The sequence below is a fragment of the Salvelinus fontinalis genome, chromosome 13, assembly GCF_029448725.1.
Source record: "Salvelinus fontinalis isolate EN_2023a chromosome 13, ASM2944872v1, whole genome shotgun sequence".
Classification (NCBI taxonomy): Eukaryota; Metazoa; Chordata; class Actinopteri; order Salmoniformes; family Salmonidae; genus Salvelinus; species Salvelinus fontinalis.
In genome coordinates this window covers 11,250,423-11,276,838 of record NC_074677.1, presented here as the reverse complement: position 1 = coordinate 11,276,838, position 26,416 = coordinate 11,250,423, and the positions used below count along the sequence as shown (strand labels likewise).

Genomic DNA, 26,416 nt, shown 5'->3' with positions numbered 1-26,416 from the left:
CCATCGTAGCTACTGTTGTATCAATATGTTTTGACTATGACATTTTACAGTCCAGGGTGACTCCAAGCAGTTTAGTCACCTCAACTTGCTCAATTTCCACATTATTTATTACAAGATTTAGGTTTGGGGTTTAGTGAATGATTTGTCCCAAATGTTTTATTTATTTAACTAGGCAAGTCAGTTAAGAATACATTTTTATTTTCAATGACAGCCTAGGAACAGTGGGTTAACTGCCTTGTTCAGGGGCAGAACAACAGATTTGCTGTTTACCAAATAGTGATTCCTACAGCCTTTTGACAAAATGTGTTATCCCTTGCTCATGATCACCAGTGGTCTGGTCATCTAGGAATCACAAAGACTTATGATCGGATCCTTCGACATTTCTTTTGGCCAGGTTTAAAACAAGATGTGGCTCAGTTCTGTCGGACATGCCACACGTGTCAGATAACAGGAAAACCAAATCAGGTTATTCCTCCCGCTCCTCTTTGTCCAATAGCTGTCATAGGTGAACCATTCGAACATGTGGTGGTTGATTGTGTTGGACCTTTACCGAAGACAAAATCGGGTAACCAGTTTCTGTTAACCCTTATATGTATGGCAACAAGATACCCCGAGGCCATTCCTCTGCGAAGGATTACAGCCCCGGTAGTGAGTAAAGCCTTAATTAAATTCTTCACAACATTCCGGTTACCTAAGGTGGTACAAAGTGATCAAGGTACCAATTTCCTATCCAAGCTCTACAAGCAGGTGTTAAAATCCTTATCAATTACGCACCGTGTGTCAAGCGCCTATCACCCAGAGTCTCAGGGAGCGGTTGAACATTGGCATCAGATATTGAAGTCTATGCTACGTAAATATTGTTTGGAATCTGAGAAAGATTGGGATGAGGGAGTTCCTCTAGTTTTATTTGCTGCTCGTGAAACTGTGCAGGAGTCCCTAGGTTTCAGCCCGGCTGAACTAGTGTTTGGTCACACAGTGAGAGGACCAATGAAAGTTCTTAAAGAACAGTTTTTGTCCCAAGAGTTGTGTACAGGAGATGAGAATGTGTTGAGCGCCTACACCAAGCCTGTGCTCTTGCAAAGGAAGCTCTGTCTTCCTCACAGAGGAGTATAAAAAGACACTATGATAAAGAGGCTGTTTCTCGTCCACTACAGCCGGGTGACCAAGTACTGGTGTTATTGCCTGTTCCAGGATCTTCACTATCAGCTCGTTTCTCTGGTCCTTATTTAATTGAAAAGAAATTAAGTGAAACTGATTATGTACTTCAAACTCCTGATATATTTGTTGGAGAATGACCTGGCTACGCCAAGTTCCAGCCCTTGGAGTTCTCCTTGCATTCTGGTTCCTAAACCTGATGGTACGTCCAGGTTATGTACGGATTATCGAAAGGTTAATTCTGTCACAATGCCAGATTCGTTCCCGTTACCCAAGACTGGACGACTGTATCGACACTGTTGGTGCTGCTAAGTATGTAACTAAGTTGGACCTCTTAAACGGTTACTGGCAGGTTCCGTTAACCTCACGTGCTTCTGAGATTTCTGCCTTTGTGACCCCAGACAACTTCCTACAGTACTCAGTCATGGCTTTTGGGATGTGAAATGCACCAGCCACTTTCCAACGACTGGTTAACTCTGTATTAGCTGGAGTTCCCAATTGTAGTGCATATCTTGATGATCTAGTGATTTATTCGTCTGAGTGGTCAAATCATGTTGACTCTCTAAGGGTAGTATGTGAACGGTTGGCAGCTGCTTCTCTAACCCTGAACTTGGCAAAGTGCGAGTTTGGGAAGGCTACTGTTACCTATCTCGACAAGGAGGTCGGCCATGGACAGGTGTGCCCTGTTGATGCCAAGGTCTTGGCTATAACTGCATTTCCCTCTCTGCGTAGTTGCTCCATTAACCGATTTGCTCAGTCCGACTAGAGCGTATGAGTGGTCCCATGATTGTAAAATTGCTTTTGAATCTGCTAAAGCACTCTTATGTAAAACCCCTGTACTTGCTGCTCCGGATTTTGAACAACCGTTTAAACTGGAGGTAGATGCTAGTGCCAGAGGTGCTGGTGCTGTTCTACTGCAGCAGGACAAGAGTGGAGTGGATCATCCCGTTTGTTATTTTTCACGTAAATGTAATAAATGTCAAACAAACTATGCGACAATAGAACAAGAAGCTCTTGCTTTGTTGTTGGCTCTGCAATACTTTGAGGTATATATTGGTTTCAGTGCCCTACCAGTGATTGTATATACTGACCACAACCCCTTAGTGTTTCTCCACCGGATGTACAACCAGAACCAGCGCCTTATGCGTTGGGCGCTCATTGTACAGAATTATAATTTGGAGATCCGCCACAAAAAGGGTTCTGATAATGTGTTAGCAGATGCTTTGTCTCGTGTTTAAAAGAAAAATGATGATTTTTATATTTTGTAAATACTGTGGTCGCAATCCATAGGGTTGCTCTTTTAAGGGTGGGAGTGTTACGGATATAGGTATCCTGTGTGTGTGTGTGTATCCTGTGTATTTATTTTCTCTCCTTCTCCCCTCACAGGTGAAAATCATCATTCCCCAATCAGTCGCTAATCAGAAGACACCTCCGGTTTCCATTACCCTATCACAACCCCTTTCCCTTGCTTTAAAAACCCTGTCAGTTGTTCTCTCTGGAGCTCAATCTCTCTGTCAATGCCATCTGTCTGTACATCTCTTGTTTGGTTTTTGCAACTACATGTCACTTTGTCCCCACCTGTGAGTATTGTTTTTGTTATGGTGTTTGAGTGTTTGTTTGATGGTGGGAAAAGGGGGTAACCAGACAGGTCGCCCATGGGCATACACTACCGTAGGTAAGCTTTGTCTAAATACACTAGTTAGAACTGGGCGGACCACCCTCTGTATTCTTGGTTAGTTAGTTAGCTGTTGTTTAAGTAGGCTAGTCTAGCTTAGGGGTGTTTGGGGATATGTTTCTTTCCTTGGGTCCAGTCCCCCCCCGTTACAGTGTGTTTGCTAATAAACCAAGAGTGTTTGACGGTAATTTAGTTTTCTGTGGTTATTTCGTTCTCATTCTTACTTTTTCACTACTATAATTTGCATGAGTTATGTTATGGGTTTCGTTACCATCCCCCCCCTAGACTGTCGGGCCAAAGGGCTTCGTAACAATAGTCATCCACATACATAGACACTCTGGCTTTACTCAAAGCCAGTGGCATGTCATTGGTAAAGATGGACAGGTTGTTTTACAAGTAACTCTTTATCCATAATATAGCAGGGGGTGTAAAGCCATAACACAACTTTTTCCAGCAGCAGACTATGATCGATAATGTCAAAAGCCACACTGAAGTCTAACAAAACAGCCCTCAATCTTTTTATCATACATTTCTCTCAGCCAATCATCAGTCATTTGTGTAAATGCTGTGCTTGTTGATGTCCTTCCCTATAAGCATGCTGAAAGTTTGTTGTCAATTTGATTACTGTAAAATAGCGTCGTATCTGGTCAAACACAATTTTTTTCCAAAAGTTTGCTAAGGGTTGGTAACAGGCTGATTGGTTGGCTATTTGAGCCAGTAAAGGGGACTTTTGTTTCCCTCCAAGCCTGGGGGCACACATTCTAGAAGGCTTAAATTGAAAATATGGCAAATAAGAGTGGCAATATCATTTGCAATTAACCTCAGTAATTTTCCATCCAAGTTGTCAGACCCCGTTGGCTTGTCATTGTTGATAGACAACAATCATTTTTTCTTCCACACTCACTTTACGGAATTCAAAATTACAATGCTTGTCTTTCATAATTTGGTCAAATATACTTGGATGTGTAGTGTCAGCGTTTCTTGCTGGCATGCCTAAATTTGCTAATCTTGCCAATGAAAAAAATCATTAAAGTAGTTGGAGATATCAGTTGGTTTTGTGATGAATGAGCCATCTGATGTGGCTCAGATGAAGGAACATTCCACTTGGCAGTGTTCAAAACCGTTTCTGGCAAGGAGTATGCAATACCATATCCTCAACTCATGGGGCTGCATTCCCTGTAGACCCGGAGGTCTGTCTACTGGGTAACTTCACTAATTCCAATCTTAGGCAAAGACACACTAAAGTTAACAAATGTTGCTAGCTAGCGATTTTAAAGAAATGTATTGCCTTGAAATGGAAATCAGATAGCCACATGGCAATTGAAGTTAATAGTTGTATCCCACTGGAGAAAATGACTTACTGATTGAGGAATAAGTGAGAGACATTTTACAGAATTTGGCAACCCTTTGATTATATGGGGAATCTCACATTACATTGATTGCATCTCTGTATAATCCTCATGTAATGTTTCTCACTTAATGTATAATATGTAGCCTACTGCAGGTGATCATATCATCCAATGTCTCATTTTTTTTGTATTTAAATTTTTTTGGCCGCCATACACCACACCATACAATACTCAGTCAATAAACACATCTGTTGGATTCTGTTAATAATGGTTTGGGTTGGTGGGAAGAGAGCTCATGAGTGCAGGTGGGAGGCATTTAAAGGGAAAGCCCTGCCTTTTTCTAGGTGGTTCTGATTTGGTTGATGGTGGTGTGTGGTTACCAATAAGGGACAAGCTGGTCCATGGTGGGGAGGAAGTGTGGAATTTGAACAAGCTGTTATAATTATACATGATTACACTTGGCCATGGTCTAGCTAGCTTGCTAGCAGTAGCCTTGGTAGCAGATTTAATGGAGAAATCAAGATTACAATGTGCATAAGTAATTGTCAGCTACAGAGAAATTTATAACAAACACTGAACAGTGCGGACTATTTTAAAGGTCACCATATCCTCCTCCCTGAGTGTAACATGCTTGCTGCCTTTGAAAACTGTATGAAGGTCCATTGCATTAGCCTCGCGAGCCAGCCTGATCTTGTGTGCTAACATGAATGGTTTGTGGTAGTGAACCATTTATGTAAGTTCGCAAGATCAGGCTGGCTCGCGAGGCTGCACTGTACAGGCTTACAGTATACAGGTATGGCAAAATGACACTGGACCTAAATGTCCTGTTTCTCATCTTTCGTTTTATCACCCAGAGACGGATAACCAATGAAAATAATTCTACCTGAAAACACCATAAATGAAGACAACTGAGACTTAGCTGCTTTTGAATGGCTTCTTTGTTTGAGGAAGATAGTTCACAACCCCTTTTGTTGTAGCGCTGTGAATGTCTCCCCCTAGTGGTAGAGGTAAATATACAGTGCATTCGGAAAGAATTCAGATGTCACCTATGGACGCTACTTGCCCACACACAGCTAATTAGCTAGCTCTTCCACATTGGCTACACAAAGACTTTAATTCAAGAGAAGTAGACCAGTCTACAACACATGAAAATATATAAATATTTCTAGTAGCCTATATGGCTGTGTGCAGGGTTGGGGAGTAACAGATTACATGTAAGGGATTACAAAAACGTTAACTGTAATCCATTACATTACCAGCTAAAGTATTGTATTCAGATTACAGATACTTTTGAAAAACTAGATGATTACTTTGAGGATTACATTTAAATTCAGAAAGGATGTTTGCAAAAGAAATCTTTGACACTTCTCCGTTTTCTCAATGACATTCAAATGATCACTATGACACACCAAATGTGTTTGATGGATCACTGGAAAATAGCAGGAATAGGCTTTTGTAGGTTACAGTCCAAGCTATGTCTTCCAATGGTGCGACTGCTGTCAGCATCCAAAGATTATCCAACTTGAATAAACGCTTGAGGTCAGGATGACAGCAGTGGTGTAGTCTATGGCGATACGAATATAACTTATTATTGATACAGTGGGGCAAAAAAGTATTTAGTCAGCCACCAATTGTGCAAGTTCTCCCACTTAAAAAGATGAGAGAAGCCTGTAATTTTCATCATAGGTACATTTCAACTATGACAGACAAAATGAGGAAAAGAAATCCAGAAAATCACATTGTAGGATTTTTAATGAATTTATTTGGAAATTATGGTGGAAGATAAGTATTTGGTCACCTACAAACAAGCAAGATTTCTGGCTCTCACAGACCTGTAACTTCTTCTTTAAGAGGCTCCTCTGTCCTCCACTCGTTACCTGTATTAATGGCACCTGTTTGAACTTGTTATCAGTATAAAAGACACCTGTCCACAACCTCAAACAGTCACACTCCAAACTCCACTATGGCCAAGACCAAAGAGCTGTCAAGGACACCAGAAACAAAATTGTAGACCTGCACCAGGCTGGAAAGACTGAATCTGCAATAGGTAAGCCGCTTGGCTTGAAGAAATCAACTGTGGGAGCAATTATTAGGAAATGGAAGACATACAAGACCACTGATAATCTCCCTCGATCTGGGGCTCCACGCAAGATCTCACCACGTGGGGTCAAAATGATCACAAGAACGGTGAGCAAAAATCGCAGAACCACAGGGGGGACCTAGTGAATGACCTGCAGAGAGCTGGGACCAAAGTAACAAAGCCTACCATCAGTAACACACTACGCCGCCAGGGACTCAAATCCTGCAGTGCCAGACGTGTCCCCCTGCTTAAGCCAGTACATGTCCAGGCCCGTCTGAAGTTTGCTAGAGAGCATTTGGATGATCCAGAAGAAGATTGGGAGAATGTCATATGGTCAGATGAAACCAAAATATAACTTTTTGGTAAAAACTCAACTCGTTGTGTTTGGAGGACAAAGAATGCCGAGTTGCATCCAAAGAACACCATACCTACTGTGAAGCATGGGGGTGGAAACATCATGCTTTGGGGCTGTTTTTCTGCAAAGGGACCAGGACGACTGATCCGTGTAAAGGAAAGAATGAATGGGGCCATGTATCGTGAGATTTTGAGTGAAAACCTCCTTCCATCAGCAAGGGCATTGAAGATGAAACGTGGCTGGGTCTTTCAGCATGACAATGATCCCAAACACACCGCCCAGGCAACGAAGGAGTGGCTTCGTAAGAAGCATTTCAAGGTCCTGGAGTGGCCTAGCCAGTCTCCAGATCTCAACCCCATAGAAAATCTTAGGAGGGAGTTGAAAGTCCGTGTTGCCCAGCAACAGCCCCAAAACATCACTGCTCTAGAGGAGATCTGCATGGAGGAATGGGCCAAAATACCAGCAACAGTGTGTGAAAACCTTGTGAAGACTTACAGAAAACGTTTGACCTCTGTCATTGCCAACAAAGGGTATATAACAAAGTATTGAGAAACTTTTGTTATTGACCAAATACTTATTTTCCACCATAATTTCCAAATAAATTCATTAAAAATCCTACAATGTGATTTTCTGGATTTTTTTTTCTCTGTCATAGACAAAGTTCAACTGTCATAGTTGAAGTGTACCGATGATGAAAATTACAGGCCTCATCTTTTTAAGTGGGAGAACTTGCACAATTGGTGGCTGACTAAATACTTTTTTGCCCCACTATCTACATAGCGCATTGATGTGAATCACACTGCTGCTCTCTCATTTAGCTATTTGCACCTTACGGATACTGGTTGTTGTGGATGGCTGCTCACAAATCTAAATGTGTATTTGAACCCAATAATGGTTGAATTCAAAAAGTTTAAGCTGCCTATCAATCATTGTTTTTGAAACCTGTGAACATACAGTGAAGAATGCGCTCTTGCAATAGCTGCATAGTGCGGATCCAAGACTATGGAATAAAAGTGGAGCTTTAATTGCTCAATCTAATTCATGCTGCTAAAAAAAATCCATAGGCCAATGGACACGTGCTCAAACTTGCACACTTTTGATAGACTTAAAAGGTGCAATCTCCAGTTGCTACATCCGTTTTTGGACTTATAAATGATATATATACTGTATATTGATTCTAGTTCAACTGTCACACTCCATGAGAACCCAAAATATAAACTTGTTTTACTCCAATGTTTGTAAACATTGTAAATGTAAACAAACACAGCCTCATGACATGGTTAAAACAATAATTTTTATATCATGGATGGTCAGTCCTTGCATCCATTGCTCTGTCTATTAATCTGAGAGTGGTTACATTTCTTCAGGCCCATCCCACAGCTTTTTACCAAAACAGAGGCAGGGTGTCCATTGTGTTATTGTTTCATCTGTGGATTTGACCTTTAAACAGCTGCATATTGTGAAGATATCAAAGTGTCACCAACAAAAAGGTCAATAATAGGCCTATAGCAAATGCAGCATATGGCATTAATTTATCACTTGTAAATAGGACTTTCCAGTAGTGCTCAAAGCATGCCAGTCTATGAGAGCAGCATTTATTTTTCAACTCGAATCAATGAGCCCAGTCAGTTTTCCATGACAACAAAATCATAAATAACAGTGTAGGGCTGGCTAATAAGTCCTTAGTTTTGTGGTCATGCTCAGGTAAAACAATTTGGCTAATCTCTACTTCCATATTTCCAAGCCCTATTCTTGAAGACAAAGGGCTATAACATTTATTGGAATGTCTGGAATTCTGATAGACTTTGGTTTATAATGTAAAGATAGAATTTAATCATATTATTCAAAATCAAATCAAATTGTATTGGTCACATACACATGGTTAGCAGAAGTTAATGCGAGTGTAGCAAAATGCCCTTGCTTCTAGTTCCGACGGTGCAGTAATATCTAACAAGTACTCTAACAATTCCGTCAATGACTACCTAATACACACAAATCTAAAGGGATGGAATAAGAATATATACATATAAATATATGGATGAGTGATGACCGAGCGGCATAGGCAAGATGCAATAGATAGTATAAAATATAGTATAGACATATGAGATAAGTATAAAATATAGTATAGACATATGAGATGAGTATGTAAGATATGTAAACATTATTAAAGTGGCATTATTAAAGTGACTAGTGATCCATTTATTAAAGTGGCCAATGATTTTGAGTCTGTATGTAGTCAGCAGCCTCTCTGTGTTAGTGATGGCTGTTTGATGGCCTTGAGATAGAAGTTGTTTTTCAGTCTCTCGGTCCCAGCTTTGATGCACCTGTACTGACCTCGCCTTCTGGATTGTAGCGGGGTGAACAGGCAATGGCTTGGTTGATTTTTGTCCTTGATTATCTTTTTGTCCTTCCTGTGACATCGGGTGCTGTAGATATCCTGGAGGTCAGGTAGTTTGCCCCCGGTGATGCATTGTGCAGACCGCACCACCCTCTGGAGAGCCTTGTGTTGTGGGCAGTGCAGTTGCCATACCAGGCGGGGATACAGTCCGACAGGATGCTCTCAATTGTGCATCTGTAAAAGTTTGTGAGGGTTTTAGGTGACAAGACAAATCTCTTCAGCCTCCTGAGGTTGAAGAGGTGCTGTTGCGCCTTCTTCACCACACTGTCTGTTTGGGTGGACCATTTCAGTTTGTCCGTGATGTGTACACAGAGGAACTTAAAACTTTCCACCTTCTCCACTGCTGTGCCAAATATTAGATAAAGGGAACCTGAGTGAACAAATAACAGAACATATTGATACTTATTTCATTTATATAATTAACAATGTTATGCAACACCAAATGCCCCTGTGTGAAAAAGTTATTGCCCCCTTACACTCAATAACTGGTTTTGTATTTGTATTGGTGGTGGTTGCATCATGTATGCTTGTCATCGCCATGGACTAGGGATTTTGGGGGGGATAAAAAGAAACAGAATAGAGCAAAGCAAAGGCAAAATCCTAGAGGAAAACCTGTTTCAGTATGCTTTCCAAAAGACACTGAGAGAAAAATTCACCTTTTAGCAGGACAATAACTTAAAACACAAGGACAAATATACACTGGAGTTGCTTACCAAGACAAAATGGAATTTTCCGACTGGCCTTAGTTACAGTTTTGACTTAAATTGGCTTGAAAATCAAGACTTGAAAATGTCTGTCTAGCAATGATCAACAACCAACTTGACAGAGCTTGAAGACTTTTAAAAGAATAATTTGAAAATATCGTACAATCCAGGTGTGTAAAGCTCAGAGACTTTCCCAGAAAGACTCACAGTGGTAATTGCTGCCAAAGGTCATTCTAACATTTAATCAAGATATAGTGTTATATTTTTCATTACTTTTTTACAAATGATAGAATTTTTCATCCACTTAGAAATTACAGAGTATTTTGTGTAGATCGTTGACAAATAAATTATAATTGAATCCATGTTAATACCATCTTGTAACACAAAAAAATGTGTAAAAAGTAAATGGGTGTGAATTCTTTCTGAAAGCACTGCATGGAGAATTCATGTCTGAAAAGGAAACTTTGATATGTTTCATTAAATTAATGATTGTAATTAAACATGTGACTTGAAAGGCTTATTCCATGACATAATAGCTGCCTATACTGTCAATTTGTATGTGCCGTTATTCATGCTTATACGGTGTACATTTAATTTACAATCTGATTACATCTGCATTTAAAAGTATGGCCTTCTGTGCATTTTGTTTTATCGCTCTACAGTACCTGGTTATGCAGTGTAACTGTACATGTCCTGAACATTATGAAGACGTTATATTACTCTTGCTGTCTCAGAACAATACACAACTGTAATGTTCTCTCTGTGTGGTTGTTTCAATACACAACTGTAATGTTCTCTCTGTGTGGTTGTTTCGGCGGTCGTTCAAACTATCGTCCAATCACGACCAGCCTTACATGGTAAGGATATTTTCACTCTGCATGTACAGTACTGTGTGTTGCAAAAACTGTTCTGATCAAAGAAGCAAACTAAGAGAGGGTGAATGAGGTGGACAACGGCTCAGTTGGAGCACCACCATTTACTTATTTAGCTTGCTTTACATTCTGGTGGCCTGTTGCGGGTGAGTGCTGGCATACTTTTACTGTTACACTTTATTTTCCCAACACTCCGATCCCTACAGTAACGCAACACCCAGGAAGCTAATTATTAAGTAGTCACACACGACTGAGACACAGGCATGGCTTTCTGCTTAAACAGTCATCAGTTTCTCTCCAGTCACATCTTTTAAGTGACCTGTTTCAAAAATGTTGCAATAACAAAGTTTTTTTTAAAATATGTGTGCTGTAAGGCCAGAATCTGAATAGTTTATGATGAAATGGCTAGGCCAGTCAGTACTGGCTATGAACATCATAGCCTACTGCACAAGGCTTCGCAAGAATACTTTGCGAACGGGGGGGGGGGGGGGGGTAGATTAGACACGAGTATAAATTTGTCCGAGGAAAACGAAAGTACTGCGACCTAATGAAAATGATAATTTAGCTTATTTAGATAGAATTCTAGAATTGTCACTGTTAGTTTGGTGATTTCGGAATGTTGTGTTGAGCCTCGCGCTGACTGTAGCGTTCATCCGGTGTTCCTATTTGTGTTATTGTACAGCCAGTGCCGAACTGTTATGTGTCAATAAGTTTTAAGAAGGACGCTGATGGGGATGAGAGGGCCCTTGTATTCGAGCTGGGTATCAGAGGTATGTTTTAATATTTATATGCCGTCATGACAGAGAACGTGTTGGTATTTTATCCCTTATAAATATCCCTGTCGTTTTCCCCAAAATGACTCAGTCATCCAGTGTGAGATCTGTGCTGGTTATCGCGGCTCTGGAAGTGGTCAGCGTGGTGCTTTTTTGTTTTTCGTGAAATATTGTATGTCTAATAGGGGCTTTCATTTATAAAGTTGTTGTTTTAATCGTGAATTCCATTCATCGAAGGCGTTTGGTGTACATTTTAAGTCACTGTTCTGTAAAACAAAAAAAAACGACTATGCAAAAGCCTGAGACAACATGTACGACATGGCTAAGCTGGAGCACTTCCCCCATGAAATGCACGGCTACATTGTTACTAAGCGAATGATGGCAGTGTTCGAATACGTGAAAACCATCAACTGAGTGAAGTTTGCTTACAATTCCATGGATGCTTGTCACTTAGTGGCTCGTGGGCTTTTGGACCCATTGCATGTTTTGCATAATGACACGTTCAGCGGACGGACTGGAGCAATTCGCGTTTGAGAGCTAGCAAGCTAACAAGCTACTTTTATTCATAGTAACTGGTAGGAAATGGAGACCATGCACATCAAACGGGTTGCCGCAATTTTCTGGACGGAAAATCCCTAGTTTAAGTAATGGAAGGTGATGATTTGTACATGGAATACCTTTTTCAATTAATGCATATGAGTTTGACAGGAGTGATATTTTCATTTTCACCAAAGCAAGATGGACTCTCATTCGCTTGTCTGTCATGTCAGACCCTAGATCGACATTTTGCACGAATATGCACATTTGAGCTTAATATAAAGAACGTTGGGCTCGATCAACAAAATATGATTAATCAATAAGTATAAACTGATGTTCATAGAATGTTTACTGTGGGTACACTTTTATTGATTCCGTGACAGCCTAATCGGGTTTGCAGGCAGCACCGGTTTTACCTGAAAACAAACGCTGCAATACTGTAGTATATAATCTCTACTGATCTATATCTACCAGATATTGCGTATTTTATTGTGTACTGAACGTTAATTACTCCATAGTTGTCAACGTTGCTGGAAGTGCATTTATGTCCGATAGGCTGCACGAATTTAGGATCGACACTACTTCATCAACAACAAATAATGTCCCACCATAGTTTGAAGCTTTATCACATATCGAAGACTTGACTATACACACGTTTTAAGTTATTGTCACAGGGATGATTAATAAGCATGTTTACTATGCCTGCTGAAGAATAAAACTAGAACGCTAGCCTCTGTGGTTGTTTGGTGCATTAACCAAGCATTGCAAATGAATCGCTTGACTGAGAGAAGTGTCTTGTATTTTATAGGTCATCATCATCGCATGAAAAAGCCTGACTGACAGATTCATCTTCATCTTTCAGATACAGCATTTCCATAGTCTGTACCTAAGTAAGTATGCCTGCAATCCATCCCATATTTTTAAAGTCAAGGATTATTGTATTTTGTTGACCAGTTTTTGTTATTAATGACCCATGGTATCCACTCATTGATATGCCATGAAGCCCCATGATATTATATCCTTACATTAACAAGCCTAGCTCTCATGATACATACATTACATCATTGATTGCCATCCCTGATTTGATAGCATCGAGCAAAAGCACAATAACCATTTCTATGGTTTTATGTAGATATTTGTATCAGTGACTGAGATATACCCTTTTAATTAAAATGATTAGGATACGTTTCAAAATGAATTAATTACTTTATTTGAGTGATTCTTAGTTGCATAACATGTGCACACTAGCTAGCTGTTTCACCAATGGAGAAACTATGACTCGGTGTCAGGTGTGTATGCACGCTATGCATGCCTTCCCCATAGCACACCCCCCACACCCCTCTGAGTTTTTCTTGACAAAGTTAAAGATGGTACATGTCATATTTCCGCCTGATAATATTGCACATTAAGACAATTTTGTCTGTCTGACTTACTAGCGCTCTATAAATAATTTTTGTTAATGGCAAATGTCATTTATTTGTTTATTTTATCACCTTGTTACACCACTCGCATCACAGTTCATGATGTCCAAGAAATTAATCAAGGTGCTATCAAAGACCTGAGGGGTATACTACGACGCTAGCTAAATCTATGCAGGATTTTCTAAAGCTAGCCAGCTTTAGTTAGCTTCACATTCCAACTCAGGCTTCATCCATTTTAGGGAGTTGAATATTGACCCTGTACCTGCTGTTAACTCAAGCCAGGCTTGTAACTGTGTGCATGTCACAGGTGGATATCCCAGCGAACAACGAACTCTTCAGTGAGTCTGCTGAAACACCAATCCATTACATTTTTTTTCGAAATCAATGTGAAAGAAAGGTTATCCTGCAATTTCATACTATGGTGTGAATTAGATTATTAGAAGTGCTTTCTTTTTCATTACTAGTATTGTTGTTTTTTGTGTGAATTTTTTTCCACTCAAATCGCTTTGTTTAACACAAGAACATGTGATTAATAAAATATGTAAGGGCGGTGAGAAAATACAGTATAAAAAAAGGAGTTGCATGTACAGTGCATTGAGAAAGTATTCAGACCACTTCACTTTCTCCACATTTTGTTAAGTTAGACCTATTCTAAAATGTATTAAATAAAACATTTCTCATCAATCTACACACAATACCCCATAATTGCAAGGCGAAAACATGTTTTTAGAAATGTTTGCAAATCTATTAAAGATAAAAAAAACAATTCAGACCCTTTCCTATGAGACTTGAAATTGAGCTCAGGTGCATCCTGTTTCCATTGATCATCCTTGATGTTTCTACAACTTGGAGTCCACCTGTGGTAAATTCAATTGATTGAACATGCTTTGGAAAGTCACACACCTGTCTATATAAGGTCCCACAGTTGACCGTGCATATCAGAGCAAAAACCAAGCCGTGAGGTCGAAGGAATTGTCCATAGAGCTCCAAGACAGGATTGTGTCGAGGCACAGATCTGGGGAAGGGTACCAAAAATGTCTGCAGCATTGAAGGTCCCCGAGAACACAGTGGCCTCCATCATTCTTAAATGGAAGAAGTTTGGAGCCCCCAAGACATTTCCTAGAGCTGGCCGCCTGGCCAAACTGAGCAATCGGGGGAGAAGGGCCTTGATCAGGGAGGTGACCAAAAACCCGATGGTCACTCTGACGTAGCACCTGAGTTCCTCTGTGAAGATAGAACTTTCCAGAAGGACAACCATCTCTGCAGCACTCCATCAATCAGGACTTTGTGGCCAGATGAAAGCCACTCCTCAGTAAAAGGAACATGACAGCCCGCTTGAAGTTTGCAAAAGGCACCTAAAGGACTCTGACCATGAGAATCAAGATTCTCTGGTCTGATGAAACCAAGATTGAACACCTTAGGCCTGAATGTCAAGCGTCATGTCTGGAGGAAACCTGGCACCATCCATATTGTGAAGCATGGTGGTGGCAGCATCATGCTGGGGGGATGTTTCTCAGTGGCAGGGACTGGGAGACTAATCAGGATCGAGGGAAAGATGAATGGAGAAAAGTACAGAGAGATCCTTGATGGTAACCTGCTCCAGAGCGCTCAGGACCTCAGACTGGGGCAAGATAATGCAGTAGTGGCTTCGGAACAAGTCTCTGAATGTCCTTGAGTGGCCCAGCCAGAGCCCGGACTTGAACCTGAACATCTCTGGAGAGACCGGTAAATAGCTGTGCAGCGACCCTCCCCATCCAACCTGACAGAGCTTGAAAGGATCTGCAGAGAAGAATAGGAGAAGGCTGTAGTGTCATACCCAAGAAGAATCTAGGCTGTAATCGCTACAAAAGGTGCTTCAACAAAGTACTGAGCGAAGGGTCTGAATACTTATGTTAATGTGATATTTCTGTTTTATATTCATTACATTTAAGTCATTTAGCAGACGCTCTTATCCAGAGCGACTTACAAATTGGTGCATTCACCTTATGATATCCAGTGGAACAACCACTTTACAATAGTGCATCTAAATCGTTTAAGGGGGGGTTAGAAGGATTACTTTATCCTATCCTAGGTATTCCTTAAAGAGGTGGGGTTTCAGGTGTCTCCGGAAGGTGGTGATTGACTCCGCTGACCTGGCGTCGTGAGGGAGTTTGTTCCACCATTGGGGTGCCAGAGCAGTGAACAGTTTCGACTGGGCTGAGCGGGAACTGTACTTCCTCAGAGGTAGGGAGGCGAGCAGGCCAGAGGTGGATGAATGCAGTGCCCTTGTTTGGGTGTAGGGCCTGATCAGAGCCTGAAGGTACGGAGGTGCCGTTCCCCTCACAGCTCCGTAGGCAAGCACCATGGTCTTGTAGCGGATGCGAGCTTCAACTGGAAGCCAGTGGAGAGAGCGGAGGAGCGGGGTGACGTGAGAGAACTTGGGAAGGTTGAACACCAGACGGGCTGCGGCATTCTGGATGAGTTGTAGGGGTTTAATGGCACAGGCAGGGAGCCCAGCCAACAGCGAGTTGTAGTTATCCAGACGGGAGATGACAAGTGCCTGGATTAGGACCTGCGCCGCTTCCTGTGTGAGGCAGGGTCGTACTCTGCGAATGTTGTAGAGCATGAACCTACAGGAACGGGTCACCGCCTTGATGTTAGTTATATAGTTATATTCAATACATTTGCAAACTAAAAAAAAAACTATTTGCTTCATCATTATGGTGGTATTGTACGTAGATTGAGGGGGGGTAAAAAAACAATTAAATCAATTTTTGAATAAATTCAATTGATTGAACATGCTTTGGAAAGTCACACATCTGTCTATATAAGGTCCCACAGTTGACCGTGCATATCAGAGCAAAAACCAAGCCATGAGGTCGAAGGAATGGCTGTAACATAACACAATGTGGAAAAAGTGAAGGGGTCTGAACACTTTCCGAAAGCACTTTACCTTTCAAATTTTGGAATTTTCTCCAACCATTACTGGCCATGATATATCGACAATTGGGGGTTGTAAAAAGCCACCCTCCAGTTCGTAAGGCATGCCATTTTGATTCCCAGTTAAATTGTTTTTCAATTCTGTGCCAAATAGAAATAATGTGAGCAATAATAGAACCAAAGCTTAGTTTACATTGTTTAAGGAATATAGTGAAGACTTTGGCTGCCTTCCAAACACTTAACAGACACACCCTCTCCCCACAGCCCTCAAATTAAGTGGACACTTCTGATGACGTATCATGACGTCTGACGGGTATACACTTGCAGGGCGAGGGAGGAAGGAATGATTTTTAAATGGACTGCCCTTGGCTGGAAATTCGTCATCCCTCTGATTGTGTTTTCACTCACCGTTAGCTTGTGGGTGCTTTATATGCTCTACAGTCAATTATGATTGCATGTCTACTTATATTAACTATTAATATACGCCTACTGTATGATAGCTAGACAATTAATTAGCTAACTAATGTTAGCCTGCCTAGCTGGAACTTCTGAAGAAGGAACGTGTTTTATTTCTTAGGAAAAAAGTAGGGGAGTGGATCAGAAAACCAGACAGTATTTGGTGTGACCACAATTTGCATCAAGCAGTGCAAAACATTTCCTTCACAGAGTTGATCAGGCTGTTGATTGTGGCCTGTGGAATGCTGACCCACTCTTTTTCAATGGCTGTGCAAAGTTGCGGGAACTGGAACACGCTGTTGTATACGTCAATCCAGAGCATCCCAAACATGCACAATGTCTAGTGAGTATGCAGGCCACAGAAGAATTGGGACATTTTCAGCTTCCAGGAATTATGTACAGATCCTTGTGACAAGGGGGCATGCATTATTTTGCTGAAACATAAAGTGATGGTGGCGGATGAATGGCACGACAATGGGCCTCAGCATCTCGTCACAGTATCTCTGTGCATTTAAACTGCCATTGATAAAATGCAATTGTGTTCGTTGTCTGTAGCTTATGCCTGCCCATACCATAACCCCACCGCCACCATTGCGCACTCTGTTCACAACGTTGACATCAGCAAGCCGCTCGCCCACACGAAGCCATACATGCTGTTTGCCATCTGCCCGGTACAGTTGAAACCGGGATTCATCTGTGATGAGCACACTTCTCCAGCGTGCCAGTGGCCATCGAAGGTGAGCATTTGTCCACTGAAGTCAGTTACGACGCCGAACTGCAGTCAGGTCAAGATCCTGGTTAGAATGACGAGCACGCAGATGAGCTTCCCTGAGACTGTCTGACAGTTTGTGCAGAAATTCTTCAGTTGTGCAAACCCACAGTTTCATCAGCTGTCCAGGTGGCTGGTCTCAGACGATCCCGCAGGTGAAGAAGCCGGATTTTGAGGTCCTGGGCTGGCGTGGTTACACATGGTCTGCGGTTGTGATCTGGACATTCCTGCAGTCAGCATGACAATTGCACGCTACCTCAACTTGAGACATCTTTGGCATTGTATTGTGTGACAACTGCACATTTGAGTGGACTTGTGTTGTCCCCAGCAGAAGGTGCGCCTGTGTAATTGATCATGCAGTTTATTTTATATACTTTTTCACTTTTTTTCCTAAACCAAAAAATATACATTAGACAACAATATAACAAAGTGACATTAACCTTACAAGACAACAGACAAATTAAAATGAATAAAAAAATATGAGACATTGGATCATATGATCACGTGCAGTAGGCTACATAATATACATTAAGTGTGAAACATTACATGAGGATTATACAGAGATGCAATCAATATGATGTGAGGGGAGATTCCCCATATAATCAATAAAGGGTTGCCAAAATTCTGTAAAATGTCTCATAAAGCAGTAAGTAATTTTCTCCAGTGGGATACATTTACATTACATTTAAGTCATTTAGCAGACGCTCTTATCCAGAGCGACTTACAAATTGGGTACGACTATTAACTTCAGCTATCCCCCTGCTAAATGCAATGTGGCGATCTGATTTCAATTTCAAGGCAATACTTTTCTTGGCAATCGCTAGTAAGATTTCTGTTAGCTTTATAGCATTGGTTTTGCCTAAGATTGGAATTAGTAAAGTTACCCAGTAGACAGACCTCCGGGGTCTATAGGGAATGCAGCCCCATGAATTGAAGATATGATATCGGATACCCCTTCCCAGAAACTGTGTAGCTTTGAACACTGACAAGTGGAAAGGAGGGAGGTTCCTTCATCTGAGCCACATCTAAAACATAGGGAAGAGATACCAGGGTTGAACTTGTGTTCTAATGGCTTCAGGCAACGGTTTGATGGCGAGGGTCGAAGAGGTGGGGGCTAACAGGGCACCCCTGTCTGTTCCCCCTATAGAGAGGAGGATGTAATCCTGTTGGTAGCAATCCTAGCTTCAGGACATTTTGCAGAGTGATTTTTATCTAATTTACAAACATGGTTCCTAAACTGAACTTTTCCAAAATGCGAAAGCGATATGGACATTTAACCCTATCAAAGGCCTTTTCAGCGTTGAGGGAGATGGCGACACTAGGTATTTTGGTTTTGTTAGCAAGGTGAATTATATCAAAGAACCTTCTGGGATTATGAAGCCAGTCTGATCTGGGTTGGCCAGCAGAGGGAGCAATGACTCCAGTCTTTAAGATAGCATCGTGGTGACCAGTTTACAGTCTGTATTAAGGAGAGAGAGTGGTCTATAGGAGACGCACTTTAGCAAGTTTTCCCCTTTCTTGTGAATTACTGTAATCACAGCTTTTGAGAGAGACTCTGGAAAGCAGTTGTCCTCCCCAGCTTTTTTAAAGTACTTCCATAAGGTAGGGTACCAACAGGTCCTTTAAATTCTTTATAGAACTCTGGGGGGGAAGGCATCCTCCCCAGGAGATGTATTAAAAGGTAAAGATTTAAAGGCCTCCAACAATTCAGGGACTGAGAACTGTTCACTCAGGCATTCTCTGTCCTCCTCTGATAGGCATGGGAGGTTGAGAGAGGAGAGAAAAGAGTCAATCCCCGATAGATCATCGCTTGATTGGGAAGTATAGAGGTGCTCGTAGTATTTCTTAAAAGTATCATTCATTTCAGTAGGGTTGAAAGAATTAGAGTTCAGTAAGAGTTTCCATAGCATTAATTGTCCTCTTACTTTCCTCTGCTTTCAGTTGCTATGCCAATACTTTGTGTGCTTTCTCTCCAAATTCGTAGCAACGCTGTTTTGATTTAGTAATGACCCTCTCAGCTTTATACGTGTTCCAGGTATTATGTTTGTTTTTTTATTTACCAAGAGCCTGTGTGAAAAAAGATTTTAAAAATGTATAGCATTTTAAGATTCAAGGACATTTTAGTTCGGCCCCTTATTTTGTCTTCAACCCTTTAGTATAGGCAATGATTTATCCCCTCAGATAGGCTTTCAATGCATCTCAAAGAACGAAACTCTCAGGAGCGGAGTGTTTGTTTGTCAAAGTAAAAATATTGATCTGCTCTTTGAATGTACAAAATGCAGGTTGCTTCAGGAGAGAAGCATTTAGTTTCCATCTATATGCTCCATTTACCTTGGTAGGGATGGAGATTGATAATACCAGAGGAGAATGGTTACTAAGCAATCTGGGGAGATAATCGGTATCTAATCGGTATCTAATCGGTATCTTAATGAAAAAGTTTTTGATTGCAAAAAAGTTTCTATGCATGTGTGGGTGTTAATGAAAAGAGGCGTCCCTATCCTGTGGATGCATCTGTCTCCAGACGTCTAGTGAATTGAGATCCTTTATGAATGACAGGGTGAGCTTGGCGGCTTTGGTAAGAGGAGAGGGGTTATCGAAGTACCTATCAAGAACTGTATCTAAACAAACATTTACTTCTCCTCCAGCCAGTAGCCAGTAGCCAGCCTGGTGGTGCTTGAGCAATCTGAAGGAATACATTCTGAATAAACATATGGTCATCGAAGTTAGGAGCATAAATATTCAATTGGGTCCAAGACTCCAAATATATATGCTCCTGCACCAAAACAAACCTGCTGATACAAAAGGATGTCTATTCATCAAAATTGAGAGGATGCAAAAAGTTGTCCCACCCATTTCCTCTTTAATTTCTAATGTTTACTTGCTGTAAGTTGTGTTTCTTGTAAGAACACAATGGCAGCCTTTAATTTCTTTAGGTATGTATAGACTCTTTTCCTCTTAACCAGGCTGTTAAGACCTTTTTTAAATTGAATGTGTCATATTTTAGTGGATTAAGCGTGGGTTGGGTTTCAAATGTAATAACAGAATTGTAATCGTTAATTTGAAAAAAATCTGGTAATGTTTCAAATAGTGATGCTAGTGATATGACATTTTTGGCCGATACCGATATCCATTTTCCTTGTTAATTATTATAATTTTTTTAATGATAACCGATATTTTTAATTTTAGCAGCCTTTTAAGCATTCTAGTGCAGTTAAATAGTTAACACACACACATGGACGCAACGGTCTAAGGCACTGCATCTCAGTGCAAGATGTCACTACAGTCCCTGGTCGAATCCAGGCTGTATCACATCCGGCCATTTTTGGGTGTCGCTTAGGGCGGCGCACAATTGGCCCAGCATTGTCCGGGGTAGGCCGTCATTGTAAATAAGAATTTGTTCTTAACTGACTTGCCTAGTTAAATAAAGGTTACACACACACCACACTGACCAAAAAGTTATTTTGTTGGCATTCACGCATGTTCACATTACCAGTAAAACATAATCAAAACCTATTTCTTTCACTTACTGTGCTGTTTCGTCGTTCAGTCGTTTCATTCTCAACCATGATTTCTCATACTATGGAACACCGTTTGGGTCTTTGCGCGTCAAATAACACTATTTGACGTGTCAAATAAGCTTGTTGACCAATCAGGACCTGAATATGACTGCACGTCACATAATTGAACATGTTCATAGTTTTTCTACGTAGTTATTAGACATTGATTACACTATCACTCGTATTTCATATGTCACAACGATTCATTGATACGTCTGCTATGATGCTGGTAAAGTTGTCTCGCGCACCTACGGTGCTGGTCATTAAAAAAAAGCAAGCTAGCTCATGGTTGCAAACAATGTTCTTCCCCAAAAACATAGCAGAATGACATAATCTGTTTCAGTAGCTATAGTTAGCTAGCTATATAGCTAGGTGTCATCATCTAAAATGACCCTCATTTATAAGACGTTCTTATTTGATTAATGGTGGTCGTACCCATCTATGTGAAGCTAGCCACAATAAGGATTAGTCACAATAGTGGACTTTGCGGTTAGCCTTTAAAATAAAAGTTTGTCATTTACAGTATGCAAATTAATAGAAATAGTAGAATTATGCCATAATTGAATAGATCATGCTAAACGAGGTTGGAATGTTGTTATATTAAATCCGCAAAATACAATTTTGTTAACTTCTTATGGCTGGGGGCAGTATTGAGTAGCTTGGATGAATAAGGTGCCCAGAGTAAACTGCCAGAAGCTATGATATGCATATTATTATTAGATTTGGATAGAAAACACTGAAGTTTCTAAAACTGTTTGAATGATGTCTGTGAGTATAACAGAACTCATATGGCAGGCAAAAACCTGAGAAAAATCCAACCAGGAAGTGAGAAATCTGAGGTTTGTAGGTTTTCAAGTCTTTGCCTATCCAATATACAGTGTCTATGGGGTCACACTTCCTAAGGCTTCCACTAGATGTCAACAGTCTTTAGAACATTGTTCCAGGCTTCTACTGTGAATGGGGAGAGAATAAGAGCTGTTTGACTAAGGGGTCTGGCAGAAGGCTATGAGCTCAGTCAGGCGTGCGCCCGTGAGAGGTAGCTGCGTTCCTTTTCATTTCTAAAGACAAAGGAATTGTCCGGTTGGAATATTATTGAAGATTTATGATAAACACATCCTAAAGATTGATTCTATACATCAGTTGACATTTTTCTACGAACTGTAATGGAACCTTTTGACTTTTTGTCTGGCCTGCGCCTCATGAATTTGGATTTGTGAACTAAACGCGCAAACAAAAAGGAGGTATTTGGACATAAATGATGGACTTTATCGAACAAAACAAACATTTATTGTGGAACTGGGATTCCTGGGAGTGCATTCTAATGAAGATCATCAAAGGTAAGTGAATATTTATAATGCTATTTCTGACTTCTGACTCCACAACATGGTGGGTATCTGTATGGCTTGTTTTGGTCTCTGAGCGCTGTACTCAGATTATTGCATGGTGTGCTTTTTCCGTAAAGCTTTTTTGAAATCTGACACAGTGGTTGCATTAAGGAGAAGTTTATCTATAATTCCATGCATAACACTTGTATATTTTATCAATGTTTATTATGAGTATTTCTGTAAATTGGCTCTCTGCAAAATCACCGGAGGTTTTAGAAGCAAAACATTACTGAACATAACGCGCCAATGTAAACTAAGATTTTTGGATTTTCATATATAAATATGAACTTTATCGAACAAAACATACATGTATTGTGTAACATGAAGTCCTATGAGTGTCATCTGATGAAGATCATCTAAGGTTAGTGATTCATTTTATCTCTTTCTGCTTTTTGTGACTCCTCTCTTTGGCTGGAAAAATGGCTGTGTTTTTCTGTGACTAGGTGCTGACCTAACATAATCGCATGTTATGCTTTCGTCGTAAAGCCTTTTTGAAATCGGACACTGTGGTGGGATTAACAACAAGTTTATCTTTAAAATGGTGTATAATACTTGTATGTTTTGAGGAATTTTAATTATGAGATTTCTGTTGTTTGAATTTGGTGCCCTGCACTTTCACTGGCTGTTGTCATATCGATCCCGTTAACGGGATTTCAGCCGTAAGAAGTTACTTTTCCAAAGATCTGTTGAAATCACACTGGATGTATTATACTTTAGAATTGCATTGGGGGCATAATTATTTCACTGTACATCCTTACCTATGGATTGTGGATCAATGGCATGGGTTATCAGTCTATTCAGTGACACCCAGAGAACATTAGCGTCGTAGCTCTTATTGTGAGACTCTGAAACAACTGAATTGAGCCACATTTATTGGCAACCTATGTTTATTGAACACTATTCCCAAGGAAAAACAATACTACGTAGATGTTTTCGAGTCTGATAACTCTGAGGAGGACATTGGGAAAAAATATCTTGGGTATTGAGTAAACTGATACCACATTTTATTGATCCCCAATCCTTAGGTAAAGCTGTACAGTGCAATATGAATGTCAAGACACACAATAGGCTGACTGGGGAGGTCATTTCCCACCATCACAGTCCCGCGATAAGAGCTCCAATGCTAATATTTGCATAAACTCTAAACATTTGTGTTCTGTGTGTGTCACCGAGTAGACTGATACCCCATTTTACTTCACATTCCAACCTTGTTTAACATTATCTAGTCTAAATATGGCATGATTCCACCAATTGTAACCTTCTGCATCACTTTCAAAGAGGTACTTTTATTTTGAAGGCAAACCACAAATTCCACTATTGTGGCTAGCTTCACAACACAACTCGGTCCGGTCGAGCCTCACTAGCCAGATGAAGCCAGCTGGCTGCGTATAACGTTAGCTTTAGGCAACAGGGTTAAGTAGCTGGCTAGCTATTTATTTTCATGAACTGAAGTTCAATTTCAATAGGCGAATAACAAGTAGCTACCTAGCTAATACTTACAAGGATTCCTAAATCATTGCTAAGAATAGGGAAAATGACTGCAGTTTATACTTGTCATTGTTTTCAGGCTGGATGTATTGGTGCTAGCTAGGTACCAAGATAAAGCTAGCTAGCTACCCCAGAAGTTGCGGTCGAACAAATAATGCTTTATTACCATCGCGGCATTGTATACACATCATTTGTGGCCGGTGTTTGCAGACTTTTTTTGTAGAGCTTTGACAGTGTTACTAATAGTAGTGGTGGCGCTTGGCTTGCACGTGCAAATTCAGAACACACAACATTCTATAATAGAACTGTGTTATTTAACGTGTCAAATAGTGTTATTGTGAAAGTGTTATTTGACGTGTATCTTTTTTGACACACGAAGACCCAAACCGCGTTCCATAGTATGTTGTGAGCTAATAGCAGTTATGCTATTACTGTGTAACTCCGGTAGGGCAACATCTGAACAATAGCGCACTTGGTAACGTTAGTGTGTACCGGTGTTCGAACAGTCGCGAAAGCCAACATCACCCACGACAGAGAACGGTTGATTGTCAAGGGCAATGAATTCCATTATCCTGCCGTTAATGGATTTCGCCTTTGAGTTGTCACGCTGAAATGTTCTTACTCTTTCAAATGACTGCTCAACTTGTTGACTGCTCGATCTACACAGCAGACATTGTGGGCTCTAGGTTAGGAATGCTGTGTTGCACGTGTAGTGCAACATTTTACGTGGCGTCATTACGTTATATACCTACGTTTATATAGGTATGCACGTCAGCTTTGACATCGGTTTTTCACATCAGTGTTAAACTAGACATCGGCCGATACCAATGCTGGCATTTTTAGCTAATATGGTCCGATTCCGATATGTTCACTGATATATCGTGCATCCCTAGTTTCAACTTTCACTTGAACACTGAAGTGACCTTTGTCTCTTTAGGATGGAAACGACATATAACATTGAAAAATTAACATAAGCCCCTTGCATCCCGATTGTCGGACTAAAACAACAATCCCAACAATCAAACATGAAAACACTTCTAGAGCTACATTGATGCAAGCTTTCCATATTGCTCTTGCTAGCTAAACTGTGGATTCAACTAAAACCAAAATCTATGAGTTCTCTGTTGAAAACAAACGTTGTGAATACACATTTATGGCTGGAATTTGGACATGTTAAAATCACCTCTGGCAGGGATGATTACAGCCAAGGGCGTCGTTAAGGGGGAAAACATGAAAGATTCATGGGGCCCTAGCCTGGTAGCGGCCACTAAATGTTTAGAAAATGATTTATCATTTAAAAAAAATGATAGACAAAAAAATCTATGATAAATTAAAACATATAACCATAATCGGATCAGGCATCTCTACCCAACCATCTCGTTTGTCCCCCCCATAAAGTACATGTTTGGTCCATTCTCCACAAGGAGAAAAAAAATACAGCTGATCAGACAGTTGCTCCGGCATGTAGCCTAAGCATTCACGAGAGATGACCACTATGCCCCCCTCAAAAAAAATTTGGGTTTCCAAGGAAAGATGCAGCTGTCTTTCAGGGGGAAAAACGAGAACGATTCGAGTGGTAAGTCAGTGCAGATGGCCTGCCGAACTGAGTAGCCTAGCTAGCCAATATAGCTAGCTTGATAGCGTGCAAGCTACAGGTAGCTGCCCCCCGTGGACTCACTCGGCTCGGTCAGAGCAGTAATTATTAACATGATGATGAGCTACCACTACCAGCTATGGCTAACATGTAGCCTACCTATCCATACTGTAGATGCTGCTCCTACTACTCCTGCTGTAGACAAAGATCCCAGCGTGTGTCTACTACATGAAGTTGAAACAGCGAACCTTGGAGATGAGGCAGTTGTTTTGTAGCAGCAGCATAACTAGACCATTTTTAAATTGTAAAGTTAGACACATGATGACTTAGACACACTTAAATACGTATTCTCTTTTATATAAATTACACACACTATAAAAACGTTTTTTTCCTTCAGTAATAGATGTTTTAGTATGGTAACCTTTTGTAGGAGCAAACATTAAACCTGAAATTCCCTTTGTTTACTCACTTCCTAGTGCCTAGAGAGCCCCAGGTAGGCGAATCTCAGCAGAAAGCTGTCAGACAGACTCAGATGCAGAGGAGAGGAGTAAGAGGAGTTCGAGTAGCAGCAGTGCCAGTGAAGGAGTGACAGAAGAGATTGAACAAGCAAGTAATAAGGGAAAGGAAGAGTGGACAAATTCAAAGTGATGAAGATGAGGTTTTAGAATATCCAGCACTGTGGCCAGAGAAAGTACAAGACCATGAAAGAGAAGCTATTGTTCGCAGGCTAGCCAAGAGGTGTGGTGAGGAGACAGAACTGTATAAAACCATACCCCCAGACTCTGAAGGCAAGCCATTCCCCAACTATTTACAGTACAGTAAGTCAGAAAACGGAAGAGATGTTGCAGAGAGACTGCCTTATTTATAGTAAGAGTGTAAAGGCATATTTCATTTCATGTGTTCTTTTTTCTCATGAGCAAAGTAAACCA

General features: G+C 40.7%; 1 protein-coding gene across 7 annotated transcripts in view; it reads left to right on the top strand.

Moving 5' to 3' along the window:
• Positions 1–10,600: 10,600 nt before the first annotated feature.
• LOC129868063 (HMG box transcription factor BBX-like) overlaps positions 10,601–26,416 on the top strand; it is a 43,505-nt gene continuing 27,689 nt past the window's right edge. For 3 of the 7 annotated variants that reach the window (XM_055941654.1, XM_055941655.1, XM_055941648.1), the window contains exons 1-2: positions 11,083–11,358; positions 12,707–12,788. The gene's annotated coding sequence lies outside the window, so the exon portion shown is untranslated. Of the gene's footprint in view, positions 10,735–11,082; positions 11,359–11,442; positions 12,016–12,706; positions 12,789–26,416 lie in introns of those variants that run through there. The other 4 variants (XM_055941650.1, XM_055941649.1, XM_055941653.1 and 1 more) reach the window with 4 other exon arrangements.